Consider the following 18,323-nt stretch of genomic DNA (forward strand, 5'->3'; position numbering starts at 1 on the left):
AAAAGTGAATAATCTCTGTTTTAGTGATTTTAAAAAATGTAGCTACATTTGGCCATTCTCTCAGCTCTCCCACACACTGGAATCTCCCCCACTCCCACACACATAACCTTTGATTGACCTGTTTCAGACAAGGGTCTCACCTGTATCTTTACGTTTTATTCCCTTATCTAACAAGGTGCCATAGGATCCTCTATCATCAAGTCATCTCTGAGGAAATGACACTGGCCCTGGGGGATCATCAGAAGGGAGGCCAGCCAGTGTTCAGGTCTGAGGGGTCGGGGAGAGAAAGGAGGGGCGGACGGGCCTGCTACAGCCAGCTGTGCTGCACAGAGAGTAGTGGAAACTCCCAATCACAGGCACAAGAAGGTTGGGGCTAGGGCTGGGGCAGACCCCTGGGATATACAGCAGGCTGTGGGGAGCCCTCCTCAGTCCTCACCCCGTAGATTGGGCTGAGGAAAACGCAGACTCCTCCACAGAGATGAGCTCAATGTTTTGACAGGGGAGAGATGGGGGGACAAGGGATGACACATATCCCAGCTTCCCAGGTGTGATCGTCATTGTGAGGTAATCCAAATAAACCCTCATCAGTCAGGTAACAGGTTATGGTGTGACTGAGTGATTAGGAGAGATAGAGTGGTGGTGATGCATTAGTCAACCCCTACAGCAGCAGAACCAACTTGACTCACTGTATCAGGGCTACGTCCCCAGATTGAAGAACCTGACAGACTCTATTCATAGATTTTTCTGTTGAATCGCTGTTCTACATGCTAGTGCTTTCATCAGAGTCGACATGCAAATGTCCTTCACTACTGTGCACCAGAGCATGTGAGCGGAGTGGAGTGGGAGCGAGCGTGGAGCGGGAGCGAGCGTGGAGCGCGAGCGAGCGTGGAGCGCGAGCGGGCGGATTTTGGACAGAGCACAGTGCGGCATTTTAAAAAGGACGGAGCGTCGCCCTATGTCCCGCTCCACTTGAGCAAAGCATGCTCAAGCCTGACCCAGAATCCATCTGTTTAATTTAATTTGTGTCGTCCATGAATTTGTATTTTATAGAGCGAGAGGAGCAGCAACAAGAGAAAAGGGTTGAGGAATTCAAAAGTTTCTTTACTGCACGCAAAGGCCCAACCATAACAAGGGAGAAAAAGAGAGCTGGATGTAGCATTTTTTAAAATGATTTACATGGACTATGAACCGCTGAGTAAAGGAGAACGTGAAGGGATGCAACACTTCGCCAGCGCAGCTCAACCGGGCTACACCCCCCCATGTTACAACACTGTACGGGACACGCTCATGCCACATGCCCTGGAAGAGATGGAAGCCAAACTGCAAGACCTACTGCAAAATGGTGATGGGCTCGTTCTGTCAGCGGACATTTGGACAAGTAGAAGAGGGCACAGCTTCCTTGGCATCGTGGCCAGTTTCATTGATGGGACGTTCCGGGGGCACACGGTTTTGTTGGGCTGTGAGCACATACAGGGGCACCATACCGCAGATCGTATTTACCAAAAGTATGAAAGTGTACTGAAATATTGGAACGTGCAACGATGTGTGATTCGGGTCGTCACTGACAGTGCCAGCAACATGATCAAGGCGATTAACCTCCTCCCTGGCACTGAAGAGGAGGCAGAGGGTGAAGTGAACGCGGATGCCAGCAGCAGCGCAGAACATGAAGAGGAGGATGAGGGACCACCTGCGCCCTCGCAAGTCCAAGTGGAAGTGATAACCTCTAATGTAGAAACTATGATAAATCAGTACTTTACTGTATCAAATTTACATCTGAGATGCCCCATTCACATGCTTCAGCTGGCGATCAAAGACGCCATTAACGAGCACGACAACATTAATAGGCTGTTAGTGAAAGTTGGGCACCTGGTGAAAAGTGTCCGCAAGAGCACCCTGAACACAGAGGAAACCGACCAATTCGGTGTCCGCCCCACAAATGCCTGCGCCACTCGATGGAGCAGCCAGCTGCGGATGATTCAGTCGTTCATCCGGTTGTTCCAAAAAGACCCGTTATGGCAAAACAAACTCAAGTCTAATGTTGCTAACATCACCCTGAATCAAGTACGGCAGCTGACGCACCTTGTCAGTGTGCTGACACCACTGGCAGACCTCACAGACAAAATGCAGAAGGAGCTGGTGAACCTGGGGATGATCCTCCCTGCTGTCACATAAATCAAATCCCTGCTCACCGATGACACTCACGCTGCACTTCCAATGGGCATTGCTGCTTTTGCAGAAACATTGACAAACAACGTGTCAATTCGCTATGGAATATACTATACTGATTAACATCTCATTTTAGCATCAGTGTTAGATCCCCGTTTCAAGACAGAATGGATAATCCGAGATGAGTCTGTATGCAACAAACTCTGGGAGATAAGGTAAGGCTGTGGTTTAAGCTAAAAGTGAAATACATGCAGATTTTTTTCCTTTTTGGAGCGAGCGGGGGGTGATTTGAGTGGAGCGCGATGCAAACTGCGCTGAGCGCTGAGCGATAATGAGCGGACTGGCCTGATGTGGCTTTGAGCGGGGGGAGCGGAGGGGTGAACAGCTCCGTGAGCAAGGAGCTGAGATTCCCACCGCTCCACTCCGCTCATATGCTCTGCTGTGCACCCAACCAGAAGAATCCAGAAGACGGTTTCATTATTGCAGTGCGTGATGTAAGCAACTGGGTGGCAACACTGGCATCACTGGTAGGCTTTACATCATATTCCTGGCACAAGGCAATGCCAAGCACAACCACTGAAAACTGGCCAATGGATGGAAGAGTTGGCATGGATCTGAAGTGTAGCACAGGCAGCAGACAAGAACAGGAGAGCAAACTAACGGAAAGGAAAAACAGAATTACAGGATGACGTCATAAGCAATTTCAGTCATTGTGACACAAAGATCTTAAAACACCAGTCAAACAGAACAGTTTAACTACAGTACCTTTCTGTGCTGTAGCACTTGGACAACTTCACTACGTCACAGTGCTTTAACAAGTGGCACACACTCCCTTACAGCAAGCAAGGGACCATGGTGGTGCCTTGAAACAGGAAATGTCAAACCTTCTGTCCAAGAAGGGTAGTAGTGTGCTTCAAGTTTCAGTAGAATGTGAAGTGCACTCTGAGTGATCTCCCTGTCAGTTATCATTAGTCATTCCTGGATCCACCTCCTCCCATAGGGCCAGGCAAGGCCAAGTCACAGAGCTGTTCCAAACGCACACCCTCATTTTTTGGAAACTCTGTTAGAGAGTGAGTTGGGCCCATGGTATGTGATGGAGGTGGTGGTGGGGACTGTTGGTTGAGACTGTCCAGATATTACTGTGTAGGACTCTGTGTGCTCTTCCACGCAGGGGAACAGTCTACTTGAGTTTACCGGCGTGATACACAATGAGGATCCGCAGTCCCTAGGGTAGGGTTCCCCAACTGGCTGCCCGCGGGCCAAATTAAGGCCGTGGGTGATTTTAATTGAACCCCCCCCCCCCCAAGATTTCTGAGCAAAAAAATGTTTGGGGTAAAAAAACGTTTTTTTGTTGATGTTGGACATAAAAGACTGTAAAACACCAGCAAATCAGCTCCAAGTGATCTTCATTTTGGAAATCTGTTCCAAGGTATTCCCACGCACAATAGAGATATATACAGTGCCCTCCGTAATTATTGGGACAGTGAAGCATTTTTACTTATTTTGGCTCTGTACTCTAGCACTTTGGATTTGAAATGATACAATGACTATGAGGTTAAAGTGTAGACTGTCAGCTTTAATTTGAGGGTATTTCCACATATTATTTCATCCATATCAGGTGAACAGTTTAGAAATTAGAGCACTTTTTGTACATAGTCCCCCCATTTTAGGGGACCAAAAGTATTGGGACAAATTCACTTATATGTGTATTAAAGTAGTCAAAAGTGTAGTATTTGCTCTCATATTCCGAGCACGCAATGACTACATCAAGCTTGTGACTCTACAAACTTGTTGGAATGCGTTTGCTGTTTGTTTTGGTTGTTTTTCAGATTATTTTGTGCCCAATAGAAATTAATGGTAAATAATGTATTGTGTCATTTTGCAGTCACTTCTTTTGTAAATAAGTTCTACACAGTTTCTAAACAGTTCTACGTTTATGTGGATGCTACCATGATTATGGATAGTCCTGAATTAATTGTGAATAATGATGAGTGAGAAAGTTACAGATGCACAAATATCATACCCCTGCAAAAATGTTAACCTGTCTTAGGGATATGAAATGTCTGTGTCTGTAACTTTCTCACTCATCATTATTCACAATAGTGAAACTCATTGACATTGAATCATTTCAAACCCAAACTGCTGGAGTACAGAGCCAAAACAACACAAAATGTGTCACTGCCCAAATTATTACGGAGTTTACTGTATGTGATCATATACAAATGTAAGCAAGGTTTAAAAAATGATTCTGTCTTAGTCAAATGTTATATCTGTTTGGGCTTCTTGAGGTCAATTTGCAGTCTACAAATTATTTGTAATTATGTTCCGGCCCCCTGACCATCCGCTCAAGAAAAAATGGGCCCGTGGGTGAATCTAGTTGATGATCCCTGCACTAGGGTCTGACGGCTTGCTGGGCCAAAGATAGCGTCGGAGAAGGCAGGCAGCCCTATTTAAAAATGTGCTTTCAACTGTAACAGTCCTGGGATAGTAACTATAATTGTCCCTCTCCAATCCTTGTGTCCGTCTGGCCATTCAGTCTTTTAAAGAGATAGTGAGTTGTGGTCAAAAGTTTTGAGAATGACACAAATATTAATTTTCACAAAGTCTGCTGCCTCAGTTTTTATGATGGCAATTTGAATATACTCCAGAATGTTATGAAGAGTGATCAGATGAATTGCAATTAATTGCAAAGTCCCTCTTTGCCATGAAAATTAACTTAATCCCCAAAAAACATTTCCACTGCATTTCAGCCCTGCCACAAAAGGACCAGCTGACATCATGTCAGTGATTATCTCGTTAACACAGGTGAGAGTGTTGACGAGGACAAGGCTGGAGAGCACTCTGTCATGCTGATTGAGTTAGAATAACAGACTGGAAGCTTTAAAAGGAGGGTGGTGCTTGAAATCATTGTTCTTCCTCTGTTAACCATGGTCACCTGCAAGGAAACATGTGCCGTCATCATTGCTTTGCACAAAAAGGGCTTCACAGGCAAGGATATTGCTGCTAGTAAGATTGCACCTAAATCAACCATTTATCGGATCATCAAGAATTTCAAGGAGAGAGGTTCAATTGTTGTGAAGAAGGCTTCAGGGCGCCCAAGAAAGTCCAGCAAGCGCCAGGACCGTCTCCTAAAGTTGATTCAGCTGCGGGATCGGGGCACCACCAGTGCAGCGCTTGCTCAGGAATGGCAGCAGGCAGGTGTGAGTGCATCTGCACGCACAGAGAGGCAAATACTTTTGGAGGATGGCCTGGTGTCAAGAAGGGCAGCGAGGAAGCCACTTCTCTCCAGGAAAAAAATCAGGGACAGACTGATATTCTGCAAAAGGTACAGGGATTGGACTGCTGAGGACTGGGGTAAAGTCATTTTCTCTGATGAATCCCCTTTCCGACTGTTTGGGGCATCCGGAAAAAAGCTTGTCCGGAGAAGACAAGGCGAGCACTACCATCAGTCCTGTGTCGTGCCAACAGTAAAGCATCCTGAGACCATTCATGTGTGGGGTTGCTTCTCAGCCAAGGGAGTGGCCTCACTCAATGGTACCAACACATCCTCAGAGAGCAACTTCTCCCAACCATCCAAGAACAGTTTGATGATGAACAATGCCTTTTCCAGCATGATGGAGCACCTTGCCATAAGGCAAAAGTGATAACTAAGTGGCTCGGGGAACAAAACATCGTAATTTTGGGTCCATGGCCAGGAAACTCCCCAGACCTTAATCCCATTGAGAACTTGTGGTCAATCCTCAAGAGGCGGGTGGACAAACAAAAACCCACAAATTCTGACAAACTCCAAGCATTGATTATGCAAGAATGGGCTGCCATCAGTCAGGATGTGGCCCAGAAGTTAATTGACAGCATGCCAGGGCGGATTGCAGAGGTCTTGAAAAAGAAGGGTCAACACTGCAAATATTGACTCTTTGCATAAACTTAATGTAATTGTCAATAAAAGCCTTTGACACTTATGGAATGCTTGTAATTATACTTCAGTATACCATAGTAGCATCTGACAAAAATATCTAAAAACACTGAAGCAGTAAACTTTGTGAAGACCAATACTTGTGTCATTCTCAAAACTTTTGACCACGACTGTAGTAAGCTAACACTATGGACAGTCTGAGAGTAGAAACCTGTACTAATGGGCTCTAACTGAAAACTGAACAAAGATTTATCTTGAGGATTTTGCAATAATGGACTTTGTGGCTGTACATGAGAACGCTCATTTAGGAAAAACTGCTGAATGTGGCATATGTTATTTTTAGTCCTGGACTCAAGATTCCTGTCGAAAAGAACAAGACTGACAATAGTTCACTAACTGTACTTGACCACCATTAAACATCAAGCCTATATTTCATCTGTTTTGAGTGGCAGCATCTGAATTGGACATGAGATTCTGACTTATTGCGTAAACTCTGTGTTATGAGATATTACACAGGTTAGGACCTGCACTATACACATGCCAACAGATATGTAACAATAATTTTCTATGGACCCATTTTTGTTTTGTTTATTGGGTTATCTATGAAAAAGAAAAACACCCTCACAGTTACTGTCTACAGACACAAAGCCGTAAGATCAAAGTGCACAGAGCAGTTCCTCCTACTCTGAGTTCTAGTCTGCTGGGTGGGAACACCCACAACATTCTCACAATGACGTGTGCCACTGGGTTAACCAGTCTCAGACCAGATGCCACCCCATTGAGAACAACAACCAATGGAATCCATAAGAACCCCAGCAGCAAGGATCATGCCCTAAATTTGATCTCATTAGCCCCACCTAAAATCAGCTTAAAACAAATAATAACATAAAACAATCTATATTAATCCCTATATTCAGTTAAAGGAAGTTCACATTCTGCCCTGTATTTATAACAGGAAACATGGGTATTTGAGTTTCTTGGGATTCCTGACTGTGGATCCCAACATAGACCATGGCTGAGTCTTGATAGATGAGGTGCTAACATGGGGACTAAGAGAGAGGAGCAGGCAGAATGGCTTGCTGGCAGACAGAGCCTTGGAGACCAGAGGTAGACCTGAAATAGCATTACAGCATTACATCACATCTGACTAAGTTTGCAGACCTGTCTGTCAGTCGGGCCTCTGCAGAACAGGCCCTACATGCCACCTCCAAGATGTAATGGGAGGGTTACAGTTAGCTGCTTCACGGCTGCTTTCCTGGGACTCACATAATCAAGGCCTGAACACTGACAGGAAACTCACAGACCAAAGAAATGTTCAATTTATTCTTACACGGCCAAACTCAAGACACCCGAGGGAGGACGATTGTGAATACAAACAAATAGCCTCCATGACCAAGCCAACTCCTCACACGACACAAAATGGTGGGGGATTGGTTTTGATGAGGCTTTTTCATTGTGACTGTTTTTCACTAATGTGAAGGTTTGTGTATTTGCTTGCATGTATAGAAAGGCTTTCATGTCTGACATCATGAGGAAAACATTTTCCTGTTCACAAGTATTCCACATAAAGCGTAATCACCATGGCATATTCTCCACGGTTCATAGATTGGCAGATTGAGATGACAAGTCATTTCTGCAACGTCTGAAAAGTGTGGTCTGTTTTTGCTTATCAACCATTCCTGAAGCCTTTACACAATCTGACACAAACTCCAGACCGACTACAAGCACATCAAAGTTAAGGATGGTAGCAGCGGTTGAGCAAGCACCAATGGGGCCCAGATCAAATAGAGCGCATAGGCAGTTAGCTGCTCTTCTCTCACCATTAATCTTCAGTAAAACCATACCTGCCATGCTTGTAAAGCACCATCTATTTGTCTGCGGTAGTGGGAACACTCTTAACTGATCTGCTAAGCAAGAACACCACGCTTATTGTTACTAAAGCTGCTGACCAAGTTGGTTGACATGTTTAACTGCAAGACAAGCGATATTGTTTCTTTGCCCTATATTTTACAACTAGAAGCATGCTTCCACAAACAGAGGAATCCTCATTTGAGATACGGATACACATACATAATTTAGATAGCTGGGTGTGTGATTCATGTGAGAGTTCCATGTTAGGATTTAGCCCACACTACAATTAACCCGAAAGGGTAAAGCAGTTTATTCCAGAGATGCCTGTGGTTGAAAATGTATTCTCTTCAAAAATGTATATTACTTTGAATAATACTAACACTTTAATTACTAATAAGAGAGCAATAACACGCAGCTATTACATCATCACTATGGCATTATAGCCTGCCATAGCCATCACTACATGATTATAATCGCTGGGTCTCACATGATGTAGCAAGGACTTTTGATGCCATGGCAGGCAGCCTGGGGTGATTTAGAGAAGCATGTGCTCAGCACATACACACACACAAAGAGAGAACAAGAGAGACAGAGAGACAGAAAAGAGAGAGAGAGAGAGAGAGAGAGAGAGAGAGAGAGAGAGAGAGAGAGAGAGAGAGAGAGAGAGAGATCTGTACAGAGACTAGGGTAAATAACTGAAAGCCATGGGAGAGAACGATGTAGTTTCATAACAAGACAGACTGTTGTCATAGAATAGACGTAACATAGTAAACGTTGAGTAGGATATGTTACATTTGGTATGGTTACATAAGAAATAAGTTACTTAAGGCAAAAATGAAAGGAAGGTGGTTGGTCGGCAGTGGATAGTTGGGCCCAAAGGTTGCGTGTTCGAATCTCATCACAAACAACTTTAGCATTTTAAGCAATTAGCAACTTTGCAACTACTTACTACTTTTTAGATACTTTGCAACTACTTAGCATGTTAGCTAACCCTTCCCCTAACCTTAACCCCTTTTAGCTAACCCTAACCCTTTAACCTAACTCCTAACCTTAACCCCTAACCCCTACAGCTAGCTAACGTTAGAGTTAGCCACCTATCTAACATTAGCCACAACAAATTGGAATCCGTAACATATAGTAAGTTTTGCAAATTCGTAAAATATTGTACGAAATGGATGGTGGACATCCACAAATTAATACATACCATACGAAACGTAACATATCATACTAAATAGAGTGTCTTGGATTTATGTACAGAATAATATGAAATGCTCTGAGACCACATTAAACAAGACAATCATTCCAGGAAATATGCAATTGTTTTTTTGTTTTTTTCGTACCAAGAGGCTGCATTATCTCATTGACTGGACAGAGCAGCAGAGGACCTGCTATGATGTCACGGATTCTGCCGAGGCTGCCCCTCCCTCTTGCTCGGGCAGGCTGCGGCGTTCGTCGTCACCGGAATACTAGCTACTGCCGATCTATGTTATATGTGTCTATGTTGCACCTGTTGTCTATGTCACACACCTGTTTCCCATTTGTGTAATCACGCCTACCCCATTTAACCCAGGTGCTCCCAATGTGTCTTGTGCGTGGTTGTTTTTTGTTCCGTGTATAGGCTTGTATTGTGTATAGCCTTGGACTTCACGTTACGTTGGTTTGTTGTTTTGTTTTGTGTTTAGTATTAAATAAACATGTTCGCATACCACGCTGCACCTTGGTCTGACCCGTCTCTCAACGACCGTGACAGAAGATCCCACCAAAAACGGACCAAGCAGCGTGGCTAGGAGCGGACATCCTGGACAAGGGAGGAGATCCTGGATGGAAAGGGATCTTGGACATGGGAGGAGATCCAGGCTGGGATGGATCGCCGTCCTTGGAAGGAGACAGAGGAGGCCCGGGTTAGAGAGGAGCAACGGCAACACAGAAGGTGCCGACCGAGGAGAAAGCCAGAGAGACAGCCCCAAGAATTTTTTTTTTGGGGGGGGGCTAAAAGGGTGGTCGGGGATCGATAGAGAAGAGCTCCGACCACTGCACTCGTGGGGGCTCAAGGAGGAGTCCTCACTGGAGGAGGACTGGGCGCGGAGAGTAAAGGACTGGAACTCCAGCGCCGGTTCCCAGTCCGGTACGCCTCGTGCCTGCTCCTCGCACCAAGCCAGTGGTGCGTGTTCCCAGTCCGGTAAGGCCCGTGCCTGCTCCCCGCACCAAACCAGTGGTGCGTGTATCCAGTCCGGTATGGCCCATACCTGCTACTCGCACCAAACCGGTGCTGCGTGTCGCCAGCCCGGTATGCCCCGTACCTGCTCCCCGCACCAAGCCAGTGGTGTGTGTTCCCAGTCCGGTCTGGCCCGTCCCTGCTCCTCGCACCAAACCAGTGGTGCGTGTCGCCAGTCCGGCAGGCCCGTGCCTGCACCTCGCACCAAGCCAGTGGTGCATGTTCCCAGTCCGGCCCGGCCCGTGCCAGCTCCTCGCACCAATCCAGTGGTGCGTGTTCCCAGTCCGGCCCGGCCCGTTCCTGCTCCTCGCACCAGACCTGTGGTGCGTGTTCCCAGTCCGGCCCGTGCCAGCTCCTCGCACCAAGCCAGTGGTGCGTGTTCCCAGTCCGGCATGGCCCGTGCCCGTTCCACCGGTGCCTGGTCCAGCACCGGTCAGCTGCTCCACTCCGGAGCCAGAGCAGTCCGCTCCACCGGGGTCTAGTCCAGCTCCGGTCAGCTGCTCCACTCCGGAGCCAGAGTAGTCCGCTCCACCGGTTTCCAGTCCAGCTCCGGTCAGCGGCTCCACTCCGGAGCCAGAGGAATCCGCTCCACCGGTGCCCAATCCAGCCCCGGTCAGCGGATCCATTCCGGAGCCAGAGTAGTCCGCTCCACCGGTTTCCAGTCCAGCTCCGGTCAGCGGTTCCAGTCCAGACCCAGACGTCAGCCCCTCTCCAGGTTTGGGGTCTCCCACACCAGGGCCCAGACAGGGCTTGGTGCATCGCGGGAGGATTGCCGATCCAGGCCCAGACGTCAGCCCCTCTCCAGGTTCGGGGTCTCCCACACCAGGGTCCAGACAGGGCTTGGTGCATCGTGGGAGGAAGGAGAGGGGAAGCATCGCGACGAGGTCCAGACCAGCCCAGGGGTGCAACGGGGAGGCTGAGAGGAAGAGGTCGTCACGCCCGGAGCCGGATCCGCCTCCGAGGCGGAATGCCCACCCGGACCCTACCCTGTTATGTCAGGTTTGTGCGGTCGGAGTCCGCACCTTTGTGGGGCCTTTCAAAGTCCTGAGGAGATTGAACGAGGTATGTAATAGGTTACAGCTTCCTCCTGAGTTTCGTATTAACCCCTCATTCCATGTGTCTCTCCTCAGGCCGGTGGTAGCTGGTCCACTCCAGGAGTCTGAGATATGGGAGGTCCCTCCGCCCCCACTGGACATCGAGGGGGCACCGGCGTACTCGGTCCGTTCCATCTTAGATTCGAGGCGTCGGGTGGGAGGCCTGCAGTATCTTGTGGAGTGGGAGGGGTACGGTCCGGAGGAGCGGTGCTGGGTCCCTAGGAGGGACATCCTCGATCCCTCCATGTTGAGGGATTTCCACCGTAGTCATCCGACTCGCCCGGCACCGCGTCCTCCTGGCCGTCCCCGAGGCCGGTGTCGACGCGAGCCGCGCGTTGGGGGGGTACTGTCACGGATTCTGCCGAGGCTGCCCCTCCTCCTTGCTCGGGCAGGCTGCGGCATTCGTCGTCACCGGAATACTTGCTACTGCCGATCTATGTTATATGTGTCTATGTTGCACCTGTTGTCTATGTCACACACCTGTTTCCCATTTGTGTAATCACGCCTACCCCATTTAACCCAGGTGCTCCCAATGTGTCTTGTGCGTGGTTGTTTTTTGTTCCGTGTATAGGCTTGTATTGTGTATAGCCTTGGACTTCACGTTACGTTGGTTTGTTGTTTTGTTTTGTGTTTAGTATTAAATAAACATGTTTGCATCCAACGCTGCACCTTGGTCTGACCCGTTTCTCAATGACCGTGACACATGAGTGGATGACTAGTATCCACATCTGGATCTGAAGAGTGTAAGTCGCTCTGGATAAGAGCTTCTGCTAAATGACTAAAAATGTTCATGTAAGAGTGGTCAGCTTTTCAATGAATCATCATGAGGTGATTACAACAAACACCTACACAGAACACAACCTCATAGCTGCCTTAGAAAGCCTTAAATATAATAGAGATGCATTTATGCTACCATGCTAGTGTCCTTCCCCATAATAAAAAAAAACAAGACAGAAACAGGTCTGGCACAGTCTGGTGGGTTCAAAACAGGACTCCTGAGGGTGAGCCAGGTTCAACCCAGTAACCCAAGTGAACACAACACCACTTGGAGAGACAGTGAGTAAGTATTGCACACTTAGCCAGACTGACTGATAGATAGATAGACAGATACTGCACCATGACTCATGTGGGCATGACTACCTCAGCATCCCCCTGCTACACCCACATACCAACCAACCAACACAGGCCTGGCTAGCCTATTCCCACCTGCTCCCTTCAATGCCAGCTCTAGAACCCCTTGGTTTTTCAAATAAATATTATCTCTCGATTGTAAGGCACACAAATGCCACACAGCATCTTCCACACATGCCTCACCCCCCCTTTTCTCCAGTTGGAACAGTAAGATGATGAGCATGACCGTCACTATCACACAACATGGCCCTGCCTGCTGTATCTGTGTCATGACATCAGCCCTCATGATGATCCTCTGGATGAGATCATGTTTCAGCAGGCCATGTGCTGCCTGCCTGGTCTGCTGCTCTTCTCACTTTGCCAAAATAACTCAGCACATTTGAATACATCTCTCATTCCTGTTGCAGACAGGGGGCTGTAGTACAGTGTCCATTGATCAGGTAGCACAGTGGAGGCAGATGCCTATGCTATATTTTGGAGTCTAGACAGTGGCATTGCATTCATGACATGTATGAAAATGTTAACAAACAATCAATTACCTAATAATAACTATCAATAGTAATATTGCCTTTTCATAACAGAATATTGATAATGGTCATCATGAACAATCGTTGGAGTAAAAGGTGAAAGAGTACAGCCATAAATAATTTTATTCCAATGATTTTGCTTAGAAAACACCTGAACCCACTTATTCCAGGAGAAACATTATCAGAGGAGAACTGTTACATTCAACACCTGCCAAAATAGCTAAGGTGTAGCCTGCGTTATAGCACCCATATTCTATAGCAATACCTTGCTATGTGCGCCTTTACAGACCGGGCGTGCTACTATGCTACAAATGAACATGCCTGACTGTCGTGAAGCCTATAGGCGCTCGCGGAATGACAAACATAGAATAGAAGCACTGGTATTGAGGTGATGACAAGCTGTCATTCACAATCACAAATATGCTAAACGAAAGAAAGGTCTTATATTGTATAGCAATAGACGTAGATCTTTGCAACCTACAGCACAAATGCTTGTGAACCAGGCAATTCAAAACAGGTTCCAAAATCAAATAGTATAATTCGTTCGATACATTCCCTTTGGATCGTGTGAGGAGACTATCGATCCCGGTTTAGGCTATCGATCATACAACCGTGCGCACACGCGACAGAAGGAGGGACATATTGCTTATTCCGGATCGTCTTCTTAACATTCTATTTCTGATGTATTAAATCCCATATAGCCTAGCACTCTAAACCCAGACTATTCATGCAGAATAAAAAGCAACTTACCCTTTTCAAAATCAAGTCCGATGTTTTCCGGTGTGGTGAAAAAAATCTGGTTGTAAAGAATTCAGATCCCAGTTATTGAAATGTGTTGTGGTGTCACTTCATTCTGAGAAGGAAAAATAATAATTTATTTCGAGTCAAACAAGAGTCCTATTCTATATCCTGGAACTAGCCACAAAACGTTAAGACATTCCCAGATATGTCTATTGGGCTCCTATTTTCACAGGCAGTGTCCAGCGCATTCCCACACTCCAAGGCTCAACCAGGGTAAGTTTTCTTCTGCCGGTAATTCAGTTTCACGGACCGCGGACCCCGCCCTTGAGCATAGGACAAGACCGTCAAACCCACCAGCCAATCGGTTTACATGGGAAGCCACTGCCGCGCTCGGCGCTAACCCGCTGACGGGCGTGACTAAGCAAGAAGAGATCAGGTTTAAAAATATTAAAGAGACAGGATCATAACAAATAATGTACGCTCTCATTTTGCACTACCCAGACATTGGCCTATCCAGAGAAATCATATGACATGACGTCATAGGACATACCTGACCAGCCCTGATCAATAGTTTATCATGTTAACTGTAATTACATGGTTATTAGCCTACTAAGTTATCAAACCCCTGTTCATACCTTTGTTGGCTACTCATTTTGTAGTTAAAGTAAGGGAATGATAATTTCAACAGATCTGTTCAATATCTGTTCTTTATATCCCAGTCATAATAACTTTATTTGTAAAGCATGTTTCAAGCATTAAACAAACTGAAACAAAACAATGGTCCTAACATGTTTAAGAATAACAGATCAGGACAGAATGACACTGCATAGACATGCATGGTCCAGTGTCTCAAGGTACTCTGTTGTGAGAGCAGTCATGTGATATTGTTTCACATCACATCCTTTAAGATCACTGAACCTAGAAGCTGATGTAACTCAAAGCCCATCATGTCTGTTTGTTAAATTCCATGGACAAGTGGCTAGACACCTCTAAAAATAGATACATAAATAACTAGCTTAGGCAGCCTGTCCTATAAGAACCTACTGTAGCCTAATGAATTCTCAAGATAATTGTATAGATCAACATCTGTACTGTCTACTGTATACGGTTATAAAGTATTCTATCAGTTGAATTTTAGTTAAGCATTGATGAGCATATGAGCAGGGTGTCTGCTGTGAGATAGGTTCCCATCACAGTCACAGACAGTTGAAATGAAGATAGATGAAATCAACTCCACTGCAGGAATTTGATAGCTAAGACAAAGATGTATGACATTTCATTATTCTCACCTCAGGTACCTGAGATTCCTCCCATATCTGTCCTCTGGGACTTTCCAGCCATGTCTTCATGATTAGTCACTCTACTCTCCAAGCCTCTTCCTTTCCCAGCCCATGGACCCTGTTCCCATACGCCAGTAATTTCCTCCTGAGACAGACACATGAAAAGCAGAAAAACACACAGTGTGTTAGACAAAATCGGTCTTGTTTTTTATATTTTTACAGCCCTAAATCAAATCAAATCAAATGTTATTTGTTACATGCGCAGAATACAATGGGTGTAGACCTTAACGTGAAATGCTTACTTATAAGCCCTTAACCAAAAATGCAGTTTTAAGAAAAATAGGAGTTAAGAAAATATTTACTAAATAAACTAAAGTAAGAAAATAAAAGAGCAACAATAAAATAACAATAACAGGGGGTACCGGTACTGAGTCAATGTGCGGGGGGGGGTACAGTTTAGTCGAGGTAAGAGGTAATATGTACATGTAGGTAGGGGTAAAGTGACTATGCATAGATAATAAACAGTGAGTAGCAGCAGCGTATTAAAGGGGGGCAATGCAAATAGTCAGGGTAGCCATTTGATTAGCTGTTCAGCAGTCTTATGGCTTGGGGGTAGAAGCAGTTAAGAAGCCTTTTGGACCTAGACTTGGCGCTCTGGTACCGCTTGCTGTGCGGTAGCAGAGAGAACAGTCTATGACTAGGGTGGCTGGAGTCTTTGGCAATATTTAGGGCCTTCCTCTGATACCGCCTGGTATAGAGGTCCTGGATAGCAGGAAGCTTGGCCCCAGTGATGTACTGGGCCGTACGCACTACCCTCTGTAGGGCATTGGGGTCGGAGGCCGAGCAGGACCCATGCCAAATCCTTTCAGTCTCCTGGCGTTGTCATGCCCTCTTAATGACTGTCTTGGTGTGTTTGGACCATGATAGTTTGTTGGTGATGTGGACACCAAGGAACTTGAAGCTCTCAACCTGCTCCACTACAATCCCCTTGATGAGAATGGAGGCGTGCACGGCCCTCCTTTTCCTATAGTCCACGATCATGTCCTTTGTCTTGATTACGTTGAGGGAGAGGTTGTTGTCCTAGCACCACACTGCCATGTCTTTGACCTCCTCCCTACAGGCTGTCTGTGTATTTGTTTATAGAGATACTTCCATTTTCCTCCAAGAGTGGCTGAAACTCTTACGTAGACCCAAACTCTTTTAAGCGGCCCTGTGTTTTCCCTGTTTCCAGGTCAGATTTGTTTTTCATTTCAGCTCCTTACATTCTGTAGCAGACGATCACCTACAAATACAGTGTGGCTCGAATTAACAATTTGATATTCAAAGTACTCTCTGTTCTTTAATTCAATCCAAGGGAGGTTTTTGTCCAGGAATAGTTGTTTGGAGCGTCTAAGTGCTCCTCAGAGAAGAAAGTCTGTTGGTTCTAATGTAAAGACCATTCAATTCCACCATGTTCTCAGTGAAAGCTCATATCCACTCTGGGCCTTTAGAGTGGGGAGTCTGATACGGGGGCAGGAGGTTCCAGAGGTGATGACAACCCTAGCGGGTTTCTCTAGATTGAGACTGCTGGGTACAGGAGCCCCAGGTTCCTCTCCTGGCAGGGGTTACCTCAGCCTGGGATCCCCTCCCTCATGGCTGTCTGGCTCCACTTCTCCATCCAAACACTCCCTCTTGACCAGAGAGTCTGGAAGCCCTGAGGCTGTCCCTGGCTGAAGTCGACACTTATTCATGAAAAGCAACAGGTTGCCTAGCAGTGTCTTCCCTCCCCTGTAAAACACTGACTCACTGCTCCCAGAACTGACCACAAGACACACATGGCTGGCGTCACGTCAGGAGCGTGGCAATGAAACCTTGCAACACCTCGAAAGTGGCACGACTATTGAAAATTACTGCAATTTTCCACCTATAAAGAAAAATGTTCAGTTCTGAACAAAATGTCAGAAACATTTGCAAACATACTGTATGCTTCTACTTACATTCTGTAGCAGACGATCACCTACAAATACAGTGTGGCTCGAATTAACAATTTGATATTCAAAGTACTCTCCATTAGCATTGAGGCGGCAGGTAGCCTAGCGGTTAAGAGAGTGTTGGACCAGTCACCGAAAGGTCGCTGGTTCGAATCCCAGAGCCGGCAAGGTGGAAAAATGTGCCGTTCTGCCCTTCAGCAAGGCAGTTAACCCCCAACAACAACTACTCCCCGGGCGCCGTGGACGTCGATTAAGGCAGCTCCTCGCACCTCTCTGATTCAGAGGGACTGGGTTTAATGCGGAAGGCACATTTCAGTTGAATGCATTTAGTTGCGCAACTGACTAGGTATCCCATTTCCCACTGAATGATCAACCTTCTATGTATATGGTCTGATATACCTTTTAAGTAAGTACAATACAAATACAAACAACAGACAACGCTCTTCAATACATACATTAAAGGCTTGTGAGGCAGCGTAGGGAGCCTCTGATTGATATACCATGAAGTAGCTGTGATTAACGGTGAACTCTCCCCGGGGTCGAGGAGAGGGGGAAGTGTGGAGGGGGTGAGGCCAGGCCAGGGCATAGGCAGCTAGCGATTATACAGCCGACGCCAGACCACTAAGAGCACTCCAGCTCCCCTGAAGCTCCATCAATCACACACAGATAAAAGGGTTGAGCTGCAAAGGCCATGTTTAACCAAAGGAACACCGTCAGATGGATAATACAACTATTTCCTCCTGTGTCAGCCAACCACAGAGGTGGCGGAAGGACCATCATTTCCGAGACTAAGCTAAAGCAGTGAGAGAGACAATAATTCCTGCATGGGTTAAAGCCATTCTCATTCAGGTGGGGAAAACAGATACATACAGCAGGCAGGAGGAGTGGAGGCATCAGAGAGACAGGCAGGCCGGCAGTCTTCAAAGCTACATTGACATATCATCCAGACAGCGGACTGGTAGTTCCATTAGGAATCTAAAGCTTAACAAATAGACTGAGGGAAAACAACAGAGAGTGAGACCATGTAATGCTTCAATGAATCTTGTGCATTAACATCAACAGACTGACTGCATAATCTTATAGTGTACAGTTGGTGCTTTGAGATAATGAAGCTTACTTTCTACAATTCTTTAGGGGTTTGGGTACTCACTGCAGTGCATTTTATACTCATTGTAAGGTTCACATAGTTTATTCCATAAGAGTGAAGGGATCTGGAAAGGGCATAATGTAAACTGACATATAAGAGGAGCTAGCATGAAAAGAGACTCCGGGTAGAACCTGACCGAATAGCTTATTGACAATCCTTGAGTAGCCTACTCTCAGTGGCTGTGATGTTCAATGTAAAGCCACAGCGTCTGCTCCATCAAGACTCAAAGTCAGCTCACTTGCCTTATTTTTCGGCCTCCATACACCAGCTACCACTGAGACATCGCAA

The 18,323-nt window shown here is 46.3% G+C and overlaps 1 protein-coding gene and 1 pseudogene across 3 annotated transcripts in view; one reads left to right on the forward strand and one right to left on the reverse strand.

Moving 5' to 3' along the window:
• LOC121569102 (inactive rhomboid protein 1) overlaps positions 1-14,011 on the reverse strand; it is a 64,409-nt gene extending 50,398 nt beyond the window's left edge. The window contains exon 1 of one of the 3 annotated variants that reach the window (XM_045221279.1): positions 13,648-14,011. The gene's annotated coding sequence lies outside the window, so the exon portion shown is untranslated. The remainder of the gene's footprint in view (positions 1-13,647) is intronic. The other 2 variants (XM_045221280.1, XM_045221281.1) reach the window with 2 other exon arrangements.
• The window catches only part of LOC121568662, a 55,209-nt pseudogene that overhangs the window by 18,521 nt on the left and 18,365 nt on the right, over positions 1-18,323 (forward strand).

This window comes from Coregonus clupeaformis, chromosome 7 (genome assembly GCF_020615455.1).
Source record: "Coregonus clupeaformis isolate EN_2021a chromosome 7, ASM2061545v1, whole genome shotgun sequence".
NCBI classification, from domain to species: domain Eukaryota; kingdom Metazoa; phylum Chordata; class Actinopteri; order Salmoniformes; family Salmonidae; genus Coregonus; species Coregonus clupeaformis.